Genomic DNA, 21,125 nt, shown 5'->3' on the forward strand with positions numbered 1-21,125 from the left:
AGAAGGCTGATTTCCAGAAAGCTAGGATGAAGGTCTCAAAGCCCACCCCTACAGTGATACACTTCCTCCAACAAGGCCACACCCACTCCAATAAGGGCACACCTCCTAAGAGTGCCACTCCCTTGGGCCTAGCATATTCAAACCACCACAACCACCAAGTAGTCAAAAACAAACTATCTAGAAGAATAAAATTGGAGCATTCACACTTTCAATTTACTCAGCTACCTAGAGAAATACTAGTGCACAATGGAGTGTGGAAGATTCTTGAAAACATCATAGCAACTGAAATAAAACAGACAGAAAAAAATGATTCCATTCATTTGAAATATTTAGCATAGATAATCCACTGGGACATCACACAAGTCTGGTTGCAAGGGGTTAGAAGGAAGGCAGAAGAGGGAACAGCTATTTAATGAGCACTGTCTTTCCTTTGGGAACAAAGAAAACATGTTGCAACTAGAAAGTGGCTGGGGTTGTACAGCATTTTTATTTGTTTTGTTATTGTTGTTTTGTTTTGTTTTGTTTTGTTTTTCTTTCGAGACATGGTTTCTCTGTGCAACCCTGGCTGTCCTGGAACTCACGCTGTAGACCAGGCTGAACTCGAACTCAGAAATCCGCCTGCCTCTGCCTCTGAAGTGCTGGGATTAAAGGCGAGTGCCACCACTGCCCAGCTATGTACAGCATTTTTTTAAAATTCATTATATAAGTTTAATTTTAAAAAGCCTTCTAGAAGTAAATTAAACATTATGAGTTGATTTTTTTAATTAGGTATTTTCCTCATTTACATTTTCAATGCTATCCCAAAGGTCCCCCATACCCATCCCCCCAATCCCCTACCCACCCACTCTCCCTTTTTGGCCCTGGCGTTCCCCTGTACTGGGGCATATAAAGTTTGCAAGTCCAATGGGCCTCTCTTTGCAGTGATGGCCGACTAGGCCATCTTTTGATACATATGCAGCTAAAGACAAGAGCTCCCGGGTACTGGTTAGTTCATAGTGTTGTTCCACATATAGGGTTGCAGTTCCCTTTAGCTCCTTCGGTACTTTCTCTAGCTCCTCCATTAGGGGCCGTGTGACCCATCCAATAGCTGACTGTGATCATCCACTTCTGTGTTTGCTAGGCCCCGGTATAGTCTCACAAGAGAGAGCTATATCTGGGTCCTTTCAGCGAAATCTTGCTAGTGTATGCAATGGTGTCAGCATTTGGAAGCTGATTATGGGATGGATCCCTGCATATGGCAATCACTAGATGGTCCATCCTTTCGTCACAGCTCCAAATTTTGTCTCTGTAACTCCTTCTATGGGTGTTTTGTTCCCATTTCTAAGAAAGGGTAAAGTGTCCACACTTTGGTCTTCGTTCTTCTTGAATTTCATGCGTTTGGCAAGTTGTATCTTATATCTTGGGTATCCTAAGTTTCTGGGCTAATATCCACTTATCAGTGAGTACATATTGTGTGAGTTCCTTTGTGAATGTGTTACCTCACTCAGGATGGTGCCCTCCAGGTCCATCCATTTGCCTAGGAATTTCATAAATTCATTTTTTTAATAGCTGAGTAGTATTCCATTGTGTAAATGTACCACATTTTCTGTATCCATTCCTCTGTTGAGGGGCATCTGGGTTCTTTCCAGCTTCTGGCTATTATAAACAAGGCTGCTATGAACATAGTGGAGCATGTGGAGAACTCATCTTTTATTTTTATTTACAATACAGCCATTGTCCCCCCTCTTGGTCCCCTAGTCCACAGTTTCTCATCCCATTCCTCCTCCCTCTGTCTCCAAGAAGATGATTCCAGGCCTTCCCTTCTCACTGGGGCCTCAAATGTCTCCAGGATTAGACACATCTTCTCCCACTGAGGCAGGCCAGGCATTCCTCTGTGGCCTCAGACCAGCTCAGTCTCTGGGTGCTCCCTGGAGTCTAGGTTAGTTGAGACTGTTGGTCTTCCTGTTGGGTAGCCCTCCTCTTCTACTTCTACCATCCTTCCCCTAATTCAACCATAGGGCTTCCTGACTTCAGTCCCGTGGTTAGGTGTAAGTATTTGCATCTGTCTCAGTCAGCTGTTGGTAGGGCCTCTCAGAGGATGCAATGCTAGGCTCCTGTCTGTGAGCACACCATAGCATCAGTAATAGCCTCAAGCCTTGGCCTCTCCTTATGAGGTGGATCCCCAGTTGGTCCTGTCCCTCAGTCTCTTCTCCATTTTTGTCCCTGCAGTTCTTTTAGACAGGAACACTGCTTGGTCAGAAATTTTGACTGAGGGTTGGTAACACAATCCCTCCTCTTGAGGCCCTGTCTATCTACTGGAGGTGGACTCTTCAAGTTCCCTCTCCCCACTGTTGAGCATTTCATCTAAGATCACTAACATTCCCATTGAGTCCTGACTCCCAGGTCTCTGGTACTTTCTAAATTGTTTCCCCACCTTGTGAGGCTGCATATTTCGATTCATTCTGCCAGCCCTCTGGGCTTCTCTCCTGCCCCGACCGGTGCTCCCACACACACACACCACTACCAGTACCTGATCCTGTTTCCCTTTCCCCTCCCCTCCTCTCTCTTGCCCAAATCCTCCCTCTGCCTCCTGTGAATATTTTCTTCCCCCTACTAAGTGGGATTAAAGCCCCCACTTGGTGTTTCTGCTTGTTAAACTTCTTAAATTCTGAGGTTTGTAGCCTACATATTCTGTACTTTTTGGCTAATATCCATTTATTAGTGAGTACATACCATGTATGTCCTTTTGGGTCTGAGTTACCTCACTCAAGATATTTTCTAGTTCCATCCATTTGCCTGTGAATTACATGATATCCTAGTTCTTAATAGCTGGATAGTATTCCTTTGTGTAAATGAAACACGTTTTCTGTATCCATTCTTTTGAGGAACATCTAGGTTGTTTTCAGCTTGTGGCTATTACAAATAAGGTCCCTATGAACATAATGGAACATGATGTGTCCCTGTGGTATGCTGGAGCATCTTTTGGTTATACGCCCAGTAGTGGTATAGCTGAGTCTTCAGATAGAACTATTTCCAATTTTCTGGAGAACCACAAGATTGATTTCCAGAGTGGTAGTACTAGTTTGCAATCCCACCAGCAATGGAGGAGTGTTCCTCTTTCTCCACATCCTTGTCAGCATCTGCTGAGTTTTTTGATCTTAGCCATTCTGACTGATGTAAGGTGGAATTGCGGGTCATTTTGATTTGCATTTCTCTGATTACTAAGGACTTGGAACATTTCTTTAAGTGCTTCTCAGCAATTTGAGATTCTTCTGTTATTTTAATTAGGTTATTTGGTTTTTTTGGAGGATAGCTTCTTGAGTTCTTTATATATTTTGGATGTTAGCATATTTTAAATGTTGATCTCTACTATCTGTAATATGAGGATTTTTGAAGTGTATTTTGTGTATATTAATTGCAGAATACATTTATGATGTTTCATTATGGTATTACATACATGTATATAAGATCTTTGACAGTTTTGAGCCACAATACTTCATCCTTCCAAAGAGGAAGGATCTGTCCCCCCTTTGTGTTTCCTAACACCCTTCTTTTATTTTTAGGATTATTTTAGGCTCCTTGTTTGAAGGAAAGCATGCAATCAAGACTTATTTTGGTTGATATGGGGAGGATTTATTTTTATTTTTATTGGTTATGTTATTTATTTACATTTCAAATGTTATCCCCATTCCCGGTTTCCTTTCCCCGCCCCCCACTTCTATGAGGGAGTTCCCCTACCCATCCACCCATTCCTGCCTCCCTGCCCTAGCATTCCCCTACACTGGGGTATAGAGCCTTCATATGTCCAAGGGCCTATGGGGAGAATTTTTAAGGAAGAGTTTATTGATAGAATGAAAGTGATTGAGTGAACCCAGCAGATGCTTGAAACATTTAGAAAGCTACTGAAATTTAATTGGTTAAAAACAATGATGAAGTCTCAAATGAAAGTGTTCACAATGGGGAAATGGGTAAACACTTAGAAGGTGGGATTGATTGAGCCTACATAGCAAAATTTTGTTAGGAATGTATAGAATAAAAGGTGACTTTGGATTTCTATTCTGGGTTACTGGGTAGGTTAATATAGGAGGAAGAACAAGAGTCAGTCAAGATTATCAAGTCTGTTGTGACACTTAAGCTAAACTCAAAAGAAAGTTTGGTTTGGTTTGGTTTGGTTTGACTGTTTCCTTGAGACAAGGCCTCATTAAATAAACAAGTTTAGCTTGAAATTTGCTACGTAGTCTAAACTACTGAGCAGTTTATAATTCTCCTGCCCTATCCTCCTGAATGCACAGATTACGGGTATGCAGACTACGGGAATGCCTCAAGTACTGGCATTCTGACCAAAGAAAATAAATCTCGTATTCAAGAAACCTAATATCTGCCTGTGGTGTGACTAACTTTAGGCACTTTCTTACTATGTGCATACAATTCTGATTCATCTTTAAAATGAGAATAGATGATCTCCAAATGTCACCCCAACACTATATTGGGCATGGGCAGACCAAGTACTGTTTTTTTTTTTTGTTTTTTTTTTTTTCCTGGTCTGAAGTAGATTATACCAGAGAACAGCAGAGGGCGTCCTTATATAAAAGGTAGACTAGGAATTTAAGGAGCAGTTGGAAGGAATACCATTTTCAGAATTTAATGGGCCTTTACAATTATTTTGTTTGTTTCTATGCTGTTTTTAATAAACACAATAAATTTACATTTGGTATTTTGAGACATTGTTTGTTGATAATTGTGTGATATGAAACAGACCTAGATCATCCCACTTTGCAGTTGAAAAAAGCAAGTTAGGAGAAGTTAGCTATTAGTCTAGGCTCATGAAGCAGGTTCAACGCAGGTCACTTCATGGACACTAGATAAGTAAGAGCAATTATGAGAGCATAGCGGGGCACTGGAACAAGCCCCTAAGGTGAAACTGAGCTTCCACATTCCTAATGTCTCAAAATGCAGTCTACTGGATTTTGCGTGCAGAAACCTAGAAACAGTGACCACAAGACCATATTACAACAGGCCTTTAGCTACTATAGTCTATGAAGGTTTGAGGCTGTTAGAAATCATACTGGCTCTGTTGATGATCCCCAGATGTAGCTGAGGCTAAGAGTTAGCTAGAAGGATCATATGTAACGGCTGTGTGAGAGTGGAACTATCAAGCAGTGAAAAGACATGGAGACCCACTTGCCTCTGGGGGTATGCCTTGGAGGGGATTGGTGTAGGAAGCTGGTTCCTTCTCTTGAAGATCTCCTAGGAAAAGAAGGTCCTAGCTCAGCTAGAATGGACCTCTTTTCAGAAATGAGGAAAGAGAGATTACTGTGGAAGACCAATGGCAGGCAATTCTAATCTTTCTCTGGTTTTAAAAAAAGAAAATAAATAGGAAACTACTTTTTTAAGGGAAGTGGTATATAGAAAATAAAACTCAGCAGGAAGAGGGACAAAAAATTGCAAGGGTTTTTTGTTGTTGTTTGTTTTTGTTGTTGTTGTTGTTGTTTGTTAATTTTTGGAGAGTTCATAAGTTTAGTAGATTTCAAAGATGTTTTACCAAATCAAATTAGTCTCTTTAGTACTGACAGGCAGATGCCATTATCTGTAGAGTAAAATGTCTAATAAGAGGCTAGTAACACTAAGAATTGTTATTTCAGAATGGCCCTTAAGAAAACTGAATTTTCTTTGAAAGCTAGTCTTACACAAACTGAAAAATGAACCTCTAGATCCTGCCCATAAAACAAAACAAACAAACAGAACAAAGCAGAACATGATGTTCTCATGATACTGAAACAAAACTGATGCAGATGAAATTAGCTGGGGTCTACTTTTTCTACAGTTGGGCTTCTATAATGGAGAAATGGTCTTTAAAGGCATCTGTGAACATGATATAAAATATTTATTTTTAATCCTGTGTGTAAGTATGTGTATAGTGCTCAGTAAGGCCATAAGGTAGCAATGGATCCGGGAAACTGGAGTTACAGGTGCTTGTGAGCTGCCTGTGTGGGACTTAGGAACTGAACTTGGGTCCCATGCAAGAGTAACAAGCCATCTCAACCACTGAAATTTTTCCCTAGGCTTGAGAATCTTATATCTTATGTTCTCTATATGATTGTTATATATGAATGGATAGCCATAACTTGATTTGGGAATTTGACAGTTCAATATATCATCATCCAACAACATCTGTCCCAACACCTGGAATAAATGGGACCTGTGGGATCCAGGGATTCCTGAACACCACCTAGCCAGAGGCACAGGTTCTTTCCAGTCTGTGTCAGTGCCCTGAGCAGACCTTGATGGAGAACTCTGAAACCAGTCCCACAAAACCCAAAGGAAGCACCACTTCTGGGTGCTCTAACAAACTCAGGATCATAGGATCAGATATGCCCTGAGCAGACCTTGGGTTATAACTCTGAAGCCAGCCACACAACAACCAGATGAAGCTCCACTCCCAGTGACACTAATATGCCAAGAATCACAGGATCACATGATCACAGGAGCTTGGCCACACCAGGATCTCAAGGTCCCAGAGGCAGCTTGACTCCAAGGATCTCTGACACACCTAAAATCTCAGGATTACAGGATGCCAGAATCACAGGATCATAGAGACAGCTGGTCTCAGAGGAGTTCTGACTAAACCAGGATCACTGGAAGGACAGGTTCCAGTTAGATATATCAAGGGCAGGTAGCACTAGAGGTAACAAGATGGTAGTAGGCAAGCATAAGAACATAAGCAACAGAAACCAAGGTTACTTGGCATCATCAAAACCCAATTTTCCTACCATAGCAAGTCCTGAATACACCATCACAATGAAAAAGCAAGATCCAGATCTAAAATCACTTCTCATGATGATGATAGATGACTAAGAAGGACATAAATAACTCCCTTAAAGACATACAGGAGAACACGGGTAAACAGCTAGAAGCCCTTAAAAAGCAAACACAAAAATCCATTAAAGAATTACAGGAAAACACAATCAAACAGGAGAAGGAAATGAACAAAACCATCCACCATCTAAAAATGGCAATAGAAACGATGAAGAAATCACAAAGGCATTTCTAACCCTGGAGTTAGAAACTCAAGGAAAGAGATTAGGAGTCATAGATGCAAGCATCACCAACAGAATACAAGAGATAGAAGAGAGAATCTCAGGTGCAGAACATACCATAGAAAACATTAACACAACAGTCAAAGAAAATTTAAAAAGCAAAAAGTTCCTAACCCAAAACATCTAGAAAATCCAGGACACAATGAGAAGATGAAGCCTAAGGATAATAGGTATAGAAGAGAGTGAAGATTCTCAACTTAAAGGGCCAGTAAATATCTTCAACAAAATTATAGAAGAAAACTTCCCTTACCTAAAGAAAGAGATGCCCATGAACATACAAGAAGCCTACAGAACCCCACATAGACTTGACCAGAAAAGAAATTCCTCCCATCACATAATAATCAAAAGACCAAATGCACTAAACAAAGAAAGAATTTTAAAAGCAGTAAGGGAAAAAGGTCAAGTAACATATAAAGGCAGACATATCAGAATTACACCAGACTTCTCGCCAGAGACGATGAAAGCTAGAAGATCCTAGGTAGATGTGATACAGACCCTAAGAGAACACAAATGCCAGCACAGGCTACTATACCCAGCAAAACTCTCAATTACCATAGATGGAGAAACCAAGATATTCCGTGACAAAACCAAATTTACACAATATCTTTCCACAAATCCAGCCCTACAAAAGATAATAGATGAAAGACACCAACACAAGGAGGGAAATTACACCCTAGAAAAAGCAAGAAAGTAATCTTTCAACAAACCCAAAAGAAGATAGCCACACAAACATAATTCTACCTCAAACAACAAAAATAACAGGAAGTAACTATGACTTTCCCTTAATATCCCTTAACATCGATGGACTCAATTTCCCAATAAAAAGACATAGACTAACAGACTGGCTACACAAACAGGACCCAACATTTTGCTGCTTACAGGAAACCCATCTCAGGGAAAAAGACACACACTACCTCAGAGTGAACAGCTGGAAAACAATTTTCTAAGTAAATGGTCCCAAGAAACAAGCTGGAGTAGCCATTCTAATATCGAATAAAATGGACTTTCAACCAAAAGTTATCCAAAAAAAAATCTACCAAGATGAACTCTCAATTCTGAACATTGATGCTCCAAATGCAAGGGCACCCACATTCATAAAATAAAAAAAAAAAAAAAAACTTTACTAAGGCTCAAAGCACACCCCACACAATAATAGTGTAAGACTTCAACACCCCACTCTCAGCAATAGACAGATCATGAAAACACTAACTAAACAGAGACACAGGGAAACTAACAGAAGTTAAGAACCAAAAGGATCTAACACATATTTATAGAACATTTCATCCCAAAGCAAAAAAATATATACCTTCCCAGGTGGGGCAGTCTCTGGATGGTCCTTCCTTCAGTCTCTGCTCTGAACTTTGTCTCTGTAACTCCTTCCATGGGTATTTTGTTCCCCCTTCTAAGAAGGATCAAACTATCCACACTTTTGTATTCCTTCTTCTCTAGTTTCATGTGTTTTGCAAATTGTATCTTGGGTATTCTGAGCTTCTGGGCTAATATCCACTTAACAGTGAGTATATATCATGTGTGTTCTTTTTTGATTGGGTTACCTCACTTAGGATGATATCCATCCCATAAACAATCATGAAACCCAGACACTATTGCAGATGCCAACAGATTTTGCTGACAGGAGCCTGATATAGCTGTCTCCAGAGAGGCTTTGCCAGTGCCTGGCAAATACAGAAGTGGATGCTCACAATCATCCATTGGACAGAGAACAGGGTCCCCAATAAAGGAGCTATAGAAAGTACCCAAGGAGCTGAAGGGTTTTGCAACTCCATAGGAAGACCAACAATATGACCTAACCAGTACCCCCCAGACCTCCCTGGGACTAATCAAAGAAAACATATGGTGGGACTCATGGCTTTAGCTGCATATGTACCTGAGAATGGCCTAGTCGATCGTCAATGGGAGGAGAGGCCCTTGGTCCTGTGAAGGTTCTATGCCCCAGTAAATGGGAATGCCAGGCCCAGGAAGCAGGAGTGGGTGGGTTGGGGAGCAGGGGGAGGGAGATGAAGAGGGGAGAGGGGATTTTTGGAGGTGATACTAGGAAAGGGGATAACATTTGAAATGTAAATAAAGAAAATATCTAATAAAAAAGAAAAAAGAATATACATTCTTCTCAGCACCTCATGGTACCTTCTCTAAAATTGACCATATAATCAGTCCCAAAACAAGCCTCAACAGATACAAGAAGATTGAAGTAATCCCATGCCTCCTATCAGATCACCACAGACTAAGGCTGGTCTTCAATAACAACATAAATAATAGAAAGCCAACATTCACATGAAAGCTGAACAACACTCTACTCAATGTTAACTTGGCCAATGAAGAAATTAAAGACTTTTTAGAGTTTAATGAAAATGAAGCCACAACATACCAAAACTTCTGGCACACAATGAAAGCAGTGCTAAGAGGAAAACTCAGCTCTGATGCCTCTAAAAAGAAACTGGATAGAGCTTACACTAGCAGCTTAACAGCACACCTAAAAGCTCTAGAGCAAAAAGAAATAATACACCCAAGAGGAACAGACCACAGGAAATAATCAAACTCAGGGCTGAAATCAACCAAGTAGAAACAAAAAGAACTATACAAAGAATCAACAAAACCGGGAGCTGAATCTTTGAGAAAATCAACAAGATAGATAAACCCTTACCCAGACTAACCAGAGGGCACAGAGACAGTATCCAAATCAATAAAATCAAAAATGAAAAGAGATATAACAATGGAAACCATGGAAATTCAAAAACATCATCAGATCCTACTACCAAAGCTTATACTCAATAAAATTGGAAAATCCGGATGAAATGGCAATTTTCTAGACAGATACCAAGTGCCAAAGTTAAACAGGATCAGATGAACCATCTAAACAGTCCCATAACTCCTAAAGAAATAGATGCAGTCATTAATAGTCTCTCCCCCCCCCAAAAAAAAAGCCCAGGACCAGATGGGTTTAGAGGAGAATTCTATCAGACCTTCAAAGAAGACCTAATGCCAATACTCTTCAAACTTTTTCACATAATAGAAACAGAAGGATCACTATCCATTTCATTCTATGAAGCCACAGTTATGCTGCGTATTTTACCTTGGAGATAGAATGGTTTCTGTCTAATCAGGAACTTCTCACAATTTCCTTTCATAGAGGACTTCATAAGAGATTTTTTTCTATTCCTATCATGTTTAATGTTCCAAATAGATTTTAAAATCTGGTTAAGTGCATATTACTTTTAGCTTCAGAAGATATCATGTATATTTAAGAGGTATTTAACGATTATAAATTATTTTGATTACTTAAAAATGTTATACTGAGTTGTATATTTTAAAATAAATTTTTAAAATATATATATATATCATCCTTCCACTTTAAACATACATTACAGTATTGAATTTCATTCTTGGAACTAGAAAACAGGAGGTTGTGAGTCTGACTTGAGTTCTGGGAACTGATCTTTAGTCCTCTGGAGAAACAGCAAGCATGCTTAACTGCCCAGCTACCTCTTCATTTCATAACTGTAAGATAGTCTTACACAACAGTAGATATTTAAAATCCTTGTAAGAGGGAAATAATTAAAATAACTGAAGAACAAAGACAAAAAGGAACAGGGGTGGCTAACTTTAAGCAAGCGACAGTTTCCCTGTTGTCACATTAGGATTCAGGGGAAAGAAGACTTGCACACAAAGACATACTTGTATATGGGTTTTTCTTAATGACTCCATGGGAGACCTAGCCTGTGATGGAAAGAAGATGAGAGTTAGGCAGAAAGGAACAAACACTAGAAGAGTGTAGGGAATGAGAGAAACAGTTATGAAGACAGGACCCATCAAAAGGTACTTCTCTTTCAAGGATTCAATTGAAACTTTACATCTTATATATAAGATGTGACTGCTAATATGGTTATCTCCAACAGGCTTAAGAGCCCTGGGCAGGAGGAGAGGTAGCAGGTAAGGTAAAATGATCTGAAGTTCTATGAGAAGTTAGGTAACTGATCTGTGGTGTGAGTCAATTGTTTTTATTTGTTTGCCCATTTACCATTGAGGTAAATTTACCATTGAGGTAAAAAACCTATCTAGCGCAGGTTGACTTTGAATTCACTAATTAGTCTCAAATTCAAGGTCTTCTTGCCTCGACTTCCTGGATGTTAGGATTACAGATGTAAAACAACAAACCTGGCCCTTAGATTCTTATTATGCATAATAAATTGTGAACTGTTAACTGACAAAGAAGGAACTGATAACTTCTAAGTGTCTACCATTCTCAATGTAAACCTCACAACCATCTTGGAATCCAGATAGAATCATCTTGTCTTGATTATCATAAGGCTCATAAAGGTTAAGAAACTTTCATAAACCACATCTTCTTCTACTTCCTTAGGCATGTGAAAGCAGATGGAATATTGATGGGACAAAGTGCACACTGGGGCATGATTAACTTTTTGACATTATTCTGAGTCTCCACACATACTGCCTGTTTGGTGTTCCTCTGGGAAATAACAGTGAGGAAGCCAATCAGCAAGCCTCTTCCTGCCTGGAAGAAGGGAATGCATTCATTTATAATTCTGTCTTTTAGGATGCTAGTATTGCTGCTTAGAGACTCCAACTAGGTTTACTCATTTTCATTACATTTTCTTGTACAACACTGCCTCTTCTTTGTGCCGGACCCTGTCATTTAAAGTCTCATTTAAGGGCTTCTTGTGTTTGCTTTATGGAGTGGGGTGGTGTCTTGAAATTTCTCTTTGACTGGGTTGGGATGAAAAGGGAATTTCTATGAAAACGTGATAGAGTGACATTCATGATCACATGTGTAGAATGTTTAATAGTACTAGATGTCAGGTACGTGTAATTAGGCAATGGGAAAATTCCCAGTTAACTCCTACTGGGGCATCTCCACCACATGGGTGATGATTAAGAAGGGGGGTTTTCTATCTATCTTAACTGGTTGGAAATAGTCAGAATTGACAATGTGATAGCTGAACCAGACCCCAACTCTTCAGTTGCTGAATTATGGGAAGTACAGATCATACAGTTGGGTGATCATCTTAGAGCACACTCTTAGTTCACCAAGCAATGTGAAAGAAAGGAAATCAGAAATTCAATGAAGGAACAGGACACAAGGACATTTCCTTCTTCCAGGCAGGAAGAGGCTTGCTGATTGGCTTTCTCACTGTTACTTCCCAGAGGAACACCAAACAGGCAGTATGTGTGGAGACTCAGAATAAGGACAAATTAACTATATGCCAATCTGTCTTTGTACTGCCTAGGGGGATTTACAGTCAGAAATGCAACCCAAGGGTGTTTATCATTAGAATATGTGTAATTTAATGCTTTTCTTCCAGAAATTCAAAAACCACAAAAAGCTTCTAAGGTGTTTTTTTTTCCTTTACATTTCATGAAGACACTAGTGACATGGCCCTTTCCTCAGGATTGATCATTGTTCCTTTGTGTCAATTATCCTCTTTTTACAAAATAAAATGATTATTAGCCAGGCATATGACCATCTAGGGAAAGAGTATACTCCTTTGTGCCCTTGTAGCTTTTTGTGTCCATATGATAAACACACACACACACACACACACACACACACACACACACACATACACACACACACAGTGAGAGACATGAAGAACTCTTTGGTCAAATTCTTTAAGAGAAGACAGGCCCGTCTTTTTTTCCCTTCATGCTGTTTAATTTTTTTCAACATTGTGGAAAGCCTTTTGATAAATATGGACAAGGGAGCTATTCAAAAAGTATAGACAAAAAGCCTAGATTCCCAGACAATCCTGTGTATCAGCAATATGCTTATCTCCAGACCTTAACATTTATTAAAGGTCTTATCAAATAGGTTCTGTTACAAACAACCAAAACTATATCATAATATAGGATATTTGAACTTTCCTCTTTGCTACTAGGGGCTGGAGAGATGGCTCAGCAATTAAGAGCACCAACTGCTCTTCCAGATGTCCTGAGTTCAATTCCCAGCAACCACATAGTGGCTCACAACTATCTGTAATGGGATCTGATAGCCTCTTCTAGTGTGTCTGAAGAGAGCAGTGGTGTATTCATATACATAAAGTAAATAAATAAATCTTTTTTTAAATGTCTGTGCTATTCTTCTGATTCATCTGAGCCACAAATATATGCATTTGTTCCTATTTCTAATGACCGTGTTTAGAAGAAATGATGTTAGAAAGAAACAGTTACTAGAGTTTTATATTGATGTAAGACACTCTATTAAAAGTTAAGAACACAAATTCTCCTTGCACTCAGTGTCATTCATATGATAGACACAAGGCATGCTTAGAAGTTGTATGGATCACTGCATGTCCCTGCATACCACTTTTGGAATTGGAAAGTGGTTAATTTACTCCTCCAGAAGTGGAATGAAATAGACTAACAATACTCTCTGTAATCAGTAGTTCAAACAGGGCAGATTCATATTCCCCTTGAATCTTAATGTTCCTGTGAAAAAGAAGTGACCCAACAAAACACAACAGTGGGAGAGAAAAGGACAATCTGCTCAGCAATGCAGGTTGTCACGACTGGGGCCTGGGAGTCACTGAAGGAAGAAACATGATTGGAGTGGAATAACTATTTGTCCAACAAGGTAATAGAATTGGCAATTGGGTATATTAAGAAATAACTTGAAACTGGTTAGATAAAATGCTTTTTGTTTGCAGTGGAGACACACTTCTTGCTCCTTATATGCTATAATAAATAACATGTGGGAGAACTGAGGAATACTGGACTGTTAAAAGCCATATTTGACCTATACTTTCTTCATGCGGGATTGAAGCTGTGGCTCTGGAGCTATCTATTAAGACTAAATTATAAAGGTCCTGCAGGAAGGGTAGCTTTATTAATAATCAACCATGTCTAGATCATCATAGAACAAAAACTTGACCCCCAAATAGTCACTGCAAATGTTTCCAATTCTTTTTGTCATTTACTAAGGATTTGTGTGCACATGATTTCTTTTAATGCCTGTACCAGCACTCTGGGGTGGTGATTATATTTATCTTGCAAAAGACAGATTTTAGATTTGAACTGGTTAAACGACCTCAGAAATTACCTTTAAGCATTATTGTGAGAGAGCAAAGGTTTGAAGGCAGGCCTGTATTCCTCCTAAATAAAAGTGTCACATCAGATGTGACTTTGTAAGACATACAAGATAAGGCACACCCATTGGGTCAGGCTGGGTCAGGCTGGGTCAAGCTCTGAAGCCCAAGGGTTATGTAGTTAGCTGAAGACCTGTTTTCACAGAAACAATTCCACATAATTCTCAAAGTCTGGGTGCAAGTTGTTTCGGCCAGTATGTAAGCTTTAATTTTGGCCACTGACCTACTGCGAAAAGTCCAAAACTGAAGCAGCTTGGGGAGATTTGGAGAAGCTGAATTTCTAAGTAATCCTCAACTGAGATGATGAACTAGCCTGGACATGAAGATAATTACATCTCCAGTTGCTTGGATCTCTTCTTTGGAAAACAGATGCCTGAGAGAATGGAAAACTTTATCCCAGGAAACAGCTTTACATCTAAACACGGGGCTTACTTACATGTTTTCCAGAAAGCATTTTTTCCCTTTAAAGTAATGTACAGGGTCTTTTGCCATATTTTCAGTACTGGGGCTGTAATTCTTTACACTCTAGTCAGAGAGGAAAGAGAAGGAAGTCCATATACAAACATCAAAAAGGAAAGTAGGTCTCTTTTTTTTTGTTGTTGTTGGTGCTGGTGTGACATTTTGTTGTTTGGGGTTTTTTTTTTTTCTGTCTTGTTTCTAGGCAACAGCATCTGGCTACCTAGTGCAGAATCTGGATGTGAGCATTGAGGGTCTGAGACATTTCAAGCTTCATTGGACTTACAGCAGAACAGTCGAAGGTTGCTGGCCTGAGTGTCTATCCCTGGGGACTTAATGACAAGATCTGATGTTTGGGTGCTAGCCTAGCCTAGTGATGGAACAACAAATAACAGAAAAGGAAAACATCCCCTTGGGAGGCAAGCTGGGCTTTTCACAAGAGCCTGGATTTATAAGATGAGCCTCTGGGGGCAACAATCAACTCCTATGTAGATTATACCTTTAAATACGCATGCTAAGTCAGAGCCCGGTGAGGAATCCACAGCCACTCCTGCTCAGTTCCATGAACTGAAGGGTGTCCAGGAAAATTATGAGCACCAACAATCAAATTTACCAACAAAATCATTCATGTATTAATCAAGCAAACATTTACTGGTTACCATACTGGTTGTTCTCTGACTGGAACACACATCACTAATTCTTTGTGGGGCCAGACCCTTCTCATATGCTAAGTGCCTAGCACCTGCCTCCTCCTTAAATATGACTGATTACTTTGTAGTCAGAGTTCACTGAAAATGTGAACTTGGCTCTTATTTTATTATTGGCTTCTTTGATGTGTCAACTAAAACATACTTGGCTGTAAATAACATAACACTCTGCTCCAAGTAGCTTAAACAAAAGATAGGATATTTGTTTCCTATTGCTGCTATTGTGTATTTTACAAGCAAATATTTTTTTAAAAAAAATATCTTTATCTTAACAGTTCTAGGCTAGAAGTCTGAAACAGAGGATCATGTTCGATTACAGATGAGGTATTGGTAGAACTGCATTTTTTTTCTGGATATACTAAATGAAGTACCACTCCTTTCCCTTTTCAGCTTCTAGAAGCTTTGTCTCATAGGCCTGAGTTACTTGAAGCACTGTTTCCACTGTGCCTCTTCTCTGTCTCTTACCCATTGTAAGCTCGGTGCTTAGATCTAACTAGGGTCTACCTAGATCATCTTTGCGTCTCATGATCTTTTTTTTTAACTTACTCACTTTACATCCTGCTCACTGCCCCCCAGTCACCACCTCCCACAATCCTTCCCCCCATATTCCCTCCCCTTCTCCTCTGAGCAGGTGGGAGGGGGTCCCTGGGTATCTCCCCACCCTGGCACTTAAAGTCTCTGTGAGGCTATGCACTTCCTTTCCCACTAAAGCCAGACAAGGCAGCCCAGCTAGAAGAACATATCTCGTGTACAGGCAACAGCTTTTGGGATAGCCCTCATCCAGTTGTTCAGGACCCACATGTAGACCAAGATCCGCATCTGCCATCAATGTGCAAGGAAGCAGATACCCATAGCAAGTGGATGGAGCTTGGGAACTCTTAAGGAAGAATAGGAGGAAAGATTGTGGGACCCAAAGTGGATAAGAACACCACAGGAAGTCTAACAGAGTCAACTAACCTAGGCCCTTGGGGCTTTCAAAGTCTGAACCACCAAACAAAGAACACACATGGGATGGACCTAGGCATCTCATGATTTTAATCACAACTTCAAGGTCCCCTTTGCCACATAATAGAATATAATCCCAGATTTCAGGAAATAAGATAAAATGTAGACATTATTAAGTAATTCTGTACAATGTACTCCTGGGGCTGGAAAGTTAGAAGAGACTTCAGGGCTCCTTCATTTAACAATTATAAATACAAACAAATGTAATATCATAGTAGTATAAAAAAAGACTACTTGAAAATGTGTGGGTAGAGTCAGTGAGATTGCTTAGCAGGTAAAGGCACTTCTCACCAATCTTTGATGGCCCAAGTTTAAACTCTGAAACCTATGATACAAGGAAACAACTGACACTCACTAGTTATGCCTTGACCTCCACAGGAATGCATACATGTATGCATGCACACACATACACACACACAATAAATGAATTGATTGAATAACTAACATAAAAAATTAAAAGTAAGGAATTTGAGAAAACATTTCTCCAAGTAAAATGCATATATGGCCAATAAGGACAACATGTTCCATTATTACGAAAATGGGAAAATTAAAGAGGTGAGTTGTTACTTTGAACCTATTAGTTTTATCATAATAAAAAGAAAAATAAAGAGAGAGAGAGAGTGACAGAGAGGGGGGGAGAGGAGAGAGGAGAGGGGAGAGAGAATAAATACCAGACAAAGATGTAGAGAAATCAGGACCTTTGCATATTGCTGACAGGGATGTAAAATACTGAGACATTAAGGTGAATCGCTTTACCCTTCAAAAATAGAACTACCATATGTTGCAGCAGTCTCACTTCTAAACATATGTCCCAAAGAACTTCAAGAAAAGAACTGCAAACTGTTCTATATAAACAGATATTTGTATGCAACTGCACAAGGCAATAGCATCCATGACCATTAAAAGATGAAAGATGAAGACACTAACAAAATACATATCCACAAAGTAAAATACCATTTCTTTAAAAAAGAAGATTCTAGCATGTGCTGCAGTGTAGCTGAACCTGGGAGATGTTATACTAAGTGAAATATGCCAGCCAGAAAAGAACAAACATTGTGTGATTCCTTTTTATGAAGTATCTAGTACAAATTCATAGAGAAAGAAAGTGGACGTGGTAATTACTAGGGACAAGAGCATGGGACAGGGGAATTGTCATTTTTGGTGGATTTTACTTTATTTTTTATTTCTATCAAAGTAAATGAAAGAGGTCTGGAAATTGATGATAATGGGGACTGTACAGCAATGTTATTTACTTGATACCACTATACAATATCCTTTAAATGGTTATTGAAATGGAAATAATATTATATAGATTTATAATATTTTAAAATTATATATATACATATATATATACTCAGTAAAAATACCATTACAGACCCTAATTCCTTCTTTTGTTACTGAAGGCATCAGATACTATCTAAAGCTCGATCCTCCTTATAGTGATGGGTTATCAGTCACAGTCAAGGACATGTGTCCTTTCTCACACAGAAGAACTAAATGCAAGTAAAATTTCCCAATGGCTTCCAATGGTTTTGAGGGTTTCTGGGTTCATTTTGCTTAAGAACTGACATAGAAGCTATGGGGTGTGAGGCATAATGAAGATGGTAAGCGTTACACCACGGAGGAGCTCCCAGTTTATTGAAGAGAATGAATACTTCAATAATTATGGCAGAGCTCAGGTCCTAGAGTCGAGCTCTAAACAAAATCCTAGGAAGATGATTCTGCATGTGAGAGGGCAAAGTTTTGTTCTGGTTTGGTTTGGTTTTATGTCAGGAACCTTATTTTTTTCCCTTTATTGAAAATGGATTTCTTTTCTCTCATAATATATCTTGATTACAGTTTCTACTCGGTACTCCTCCCAGTCCTCCCCGACTAAACCTCCCACCTGGAACAACCACCTTTCTGTTTCTCATGAGAAAACAAGCAAGCTTCTAAATGATAATAATAAAATAAAATATAGTAAGATGAAACAAAACCCAACACATTGGAATAGGATAAAATAAACAATGAAAAGAACCCAAGAAAAGGCATAAGAAGCAGACATAGACACCAAGACCTACTCATTCTCACACACAGGAATCACATAAAAACACAAACTAGAGCCATAATAAATATTCAGAGGGCTTGTAGCATGTGCAGCTTGGTCTTCATGTGGGTCCTGAACAACTGGAGGGGGGCTATTCCAAAAGTTGTTGCCTATCTGTGGAATATGTTCTTCTAGCTGGGCTGTCTTGTTTGGACTCAGTGGGAGAGGCTGCACCTAGCCTTACAGGGATTGAAGTGCCAGGGTGGGGAGATACCAAGGGGGCCCCCACCTGCTCAGAGGAGAAGGGGAGTAGTGGATGGGGGCAGGATTGTGAGAGAGGGTGACCCAGGAGGGGGCAGTGAGCAGGATGTAAAGTGAATTAATAAAAATAAATAAAAACAATAGTTTGTTTTGAAGGGAAAGTTTTACAGACTTTGTGGATAAATGATCATATCTGCATTGAAGGAAAACAAGCATATACTAGCATTTATGATTCCTTCATGAGATCTGTTTCCACTTTCACAGTTTTAGTACATCACTACATTATTCTGAAAGCGATTTTTCAGTTTAAAATGCATATATTTCACATTCATATTTACATACAAGATTGTGCAGATAATCAGGCAACTTGGGGTAGCATGGAGATGGTTATACACACTTCAAGGTTAATTTTGAGATGTGTGTATATGAATTCTCTGGAGCTGAATTGGGAAGAAGGATAGGTTCACATAACATCCTATTATCTTTCCCATATTCTGTACTGAACTTCCTACCCTGAAGAGATGGTGTGCTTTCTAGGTCCGGTAGGACTGTCTGCCTGGTACCTTCAGCAATTATTCTACTGAACAGTGGCAGTTATCCAGGTGGAAAAGTAGGAAGAAATGTTCCAGGAGGAGACACCAAGATTCTTGGATAATGAAGTTACGGATTGAACATGACTCATTTGGAGAAAAGCCAGTCAGAAGTTCAGTGAGGCTCTGAGAAGCTGTGTGATGTAAGGTCAAAAAAGATGCTCTCAGGAACGTCAGATTAGTAAACACAAAGCTAAGAAAGCTGACCTCTGTCTCTTGTGAGGCTATGCCAGTGCCTGGCAAATACAGAAGTGGATGCTCACAGTCATCTATAGGATGGAACACAGGGCTCCCAATGGAGGAGCTAGAGAAAGTACCCAAGAGCTGAAGGGGTCTGCAACCCTATAGGTGGAACAACAATATGAACTAATCAGTACCCCCAGAGCTGGTGTCTCTAGCTGCATAGGTAGCAGAAGATGGCCTAGTCAGCCATCATTGAGAAGAGAGGCCCCTTGGTCTTGCAAATTTTATATGCCCCAGTACAGGGGAATGTCAGGGCCAAGAAGTGGGAGTGAGTGGGTAAGGGAGCAGGGCGGGGGAAGGGTATAGAGGACCTTTGGGATAGCATTTGAAATGTAAATGAAGAAAATATCTAATAAAAAAAATTTTTAAAAATTGAAGGTTTAAATAGCATGAATTCTAGAGGTATCACCTTGGGGCTCCAAGGATGTGCAGCCTACTTTCAAATACTAAAGCTCTCTCTCTCTCTCTCTCTCTCTCTCTCTCTCTCTCTCTGACTCTGACTCTGTGTGTGTGTTTGAGAGAGAGAGAGAGTTATATCGTCTCACTTAAAGATGCTTAAACCTAAGTAGAAATCCAAATCTAGCCTCCCATCCCTGAATTAGTTTTATTACCAGACTCATTGTGTCCTAAAATATTAGTCAAGCATTACATTAAGTCTTAGCTTCATTCTCCTGACATAGGAATAATAATTCTCTTGTACAGTGAGGTAATTAATGCATAATGTCTGCCATCCATGGGTATCCATCCAACACGTTTGCTATTTCTTCACAATATTTAAACATAATGAGCCTGTGCCCATGTGCACTCATAAAAGGAACACCAATACATAACAACCTGTGCACCTGGAATTTAACAATGCTATTCTGGAGATAAGGTTGGAAAAGAGATAGATCCATCTTACCATCCCATTTTCTTTCCTTGATTCTCTGTTGAAACCCCCCTCCTTGAAGAGGTAGTGTTCATTCTACTTTAGTTATCCATCCTGCAGGAAGTTCTGTTTACAACTTTGTGCTGGAGAGGGTGGCTCAGCAGTTAAGGGCACCAACCACTGTTCTAAAGGTCCCAAGTTCAATTCCCAGCAACCGCATGATGGCTCATAGCCATCTGTTTACACATTCCCTTCAGTATGGATGAAGTATGCTATCATCCTATTCACACACACACACACACACACACACACACACACACACACACATATACACACAAATGTTGCATAGCAAGGAATAAAGACTGCCCTTTTCCAAACAAATGTACATTTATTTCAACTATATAATCTTCAAAAATAAGGGGGACTTTCTCATTGCCCCTAAGAGAGAATTACCATCAAATGCTTTTGAGGTCCCAGACCTTTTCCCATACTCAAAGATCAGCACTACTCCCTTTGGGCTCAGTGTTTTTGTCTTGGGCACAGAGATCTGTAACTCACAGTAACAATTCCCTAGCTGAGCAACAGCAACAACTCACAGTGCTACAATGGGCTTCCTGGGATCCTGTTAAGATTGCAGAGTCAAGCCACTGAGTTAGCATGAGATTTGGCACAGGGAAGCACTGCAGGGTGATTTCAAAACATAGCATCAGCTAAATGGGTCCCTGGGCCTGAGTCAATCTCCCAGAGCTCTAGTTCCAAGACTCACCATTTGCAGAAT

The sequence above is a fragment of the Mus musculus genome, chromosome X (assembly GCF_000001635.26).
Source record: "Mus musculus strain C57BL/6J chromosome X, GRCm38.p6 C57BL/6J".
Lineage (NCBI taxonomy): Eukaryota > Metazoa > Chordata > Mammalia > Rodentia > Muridae > Mus > Mus musculus.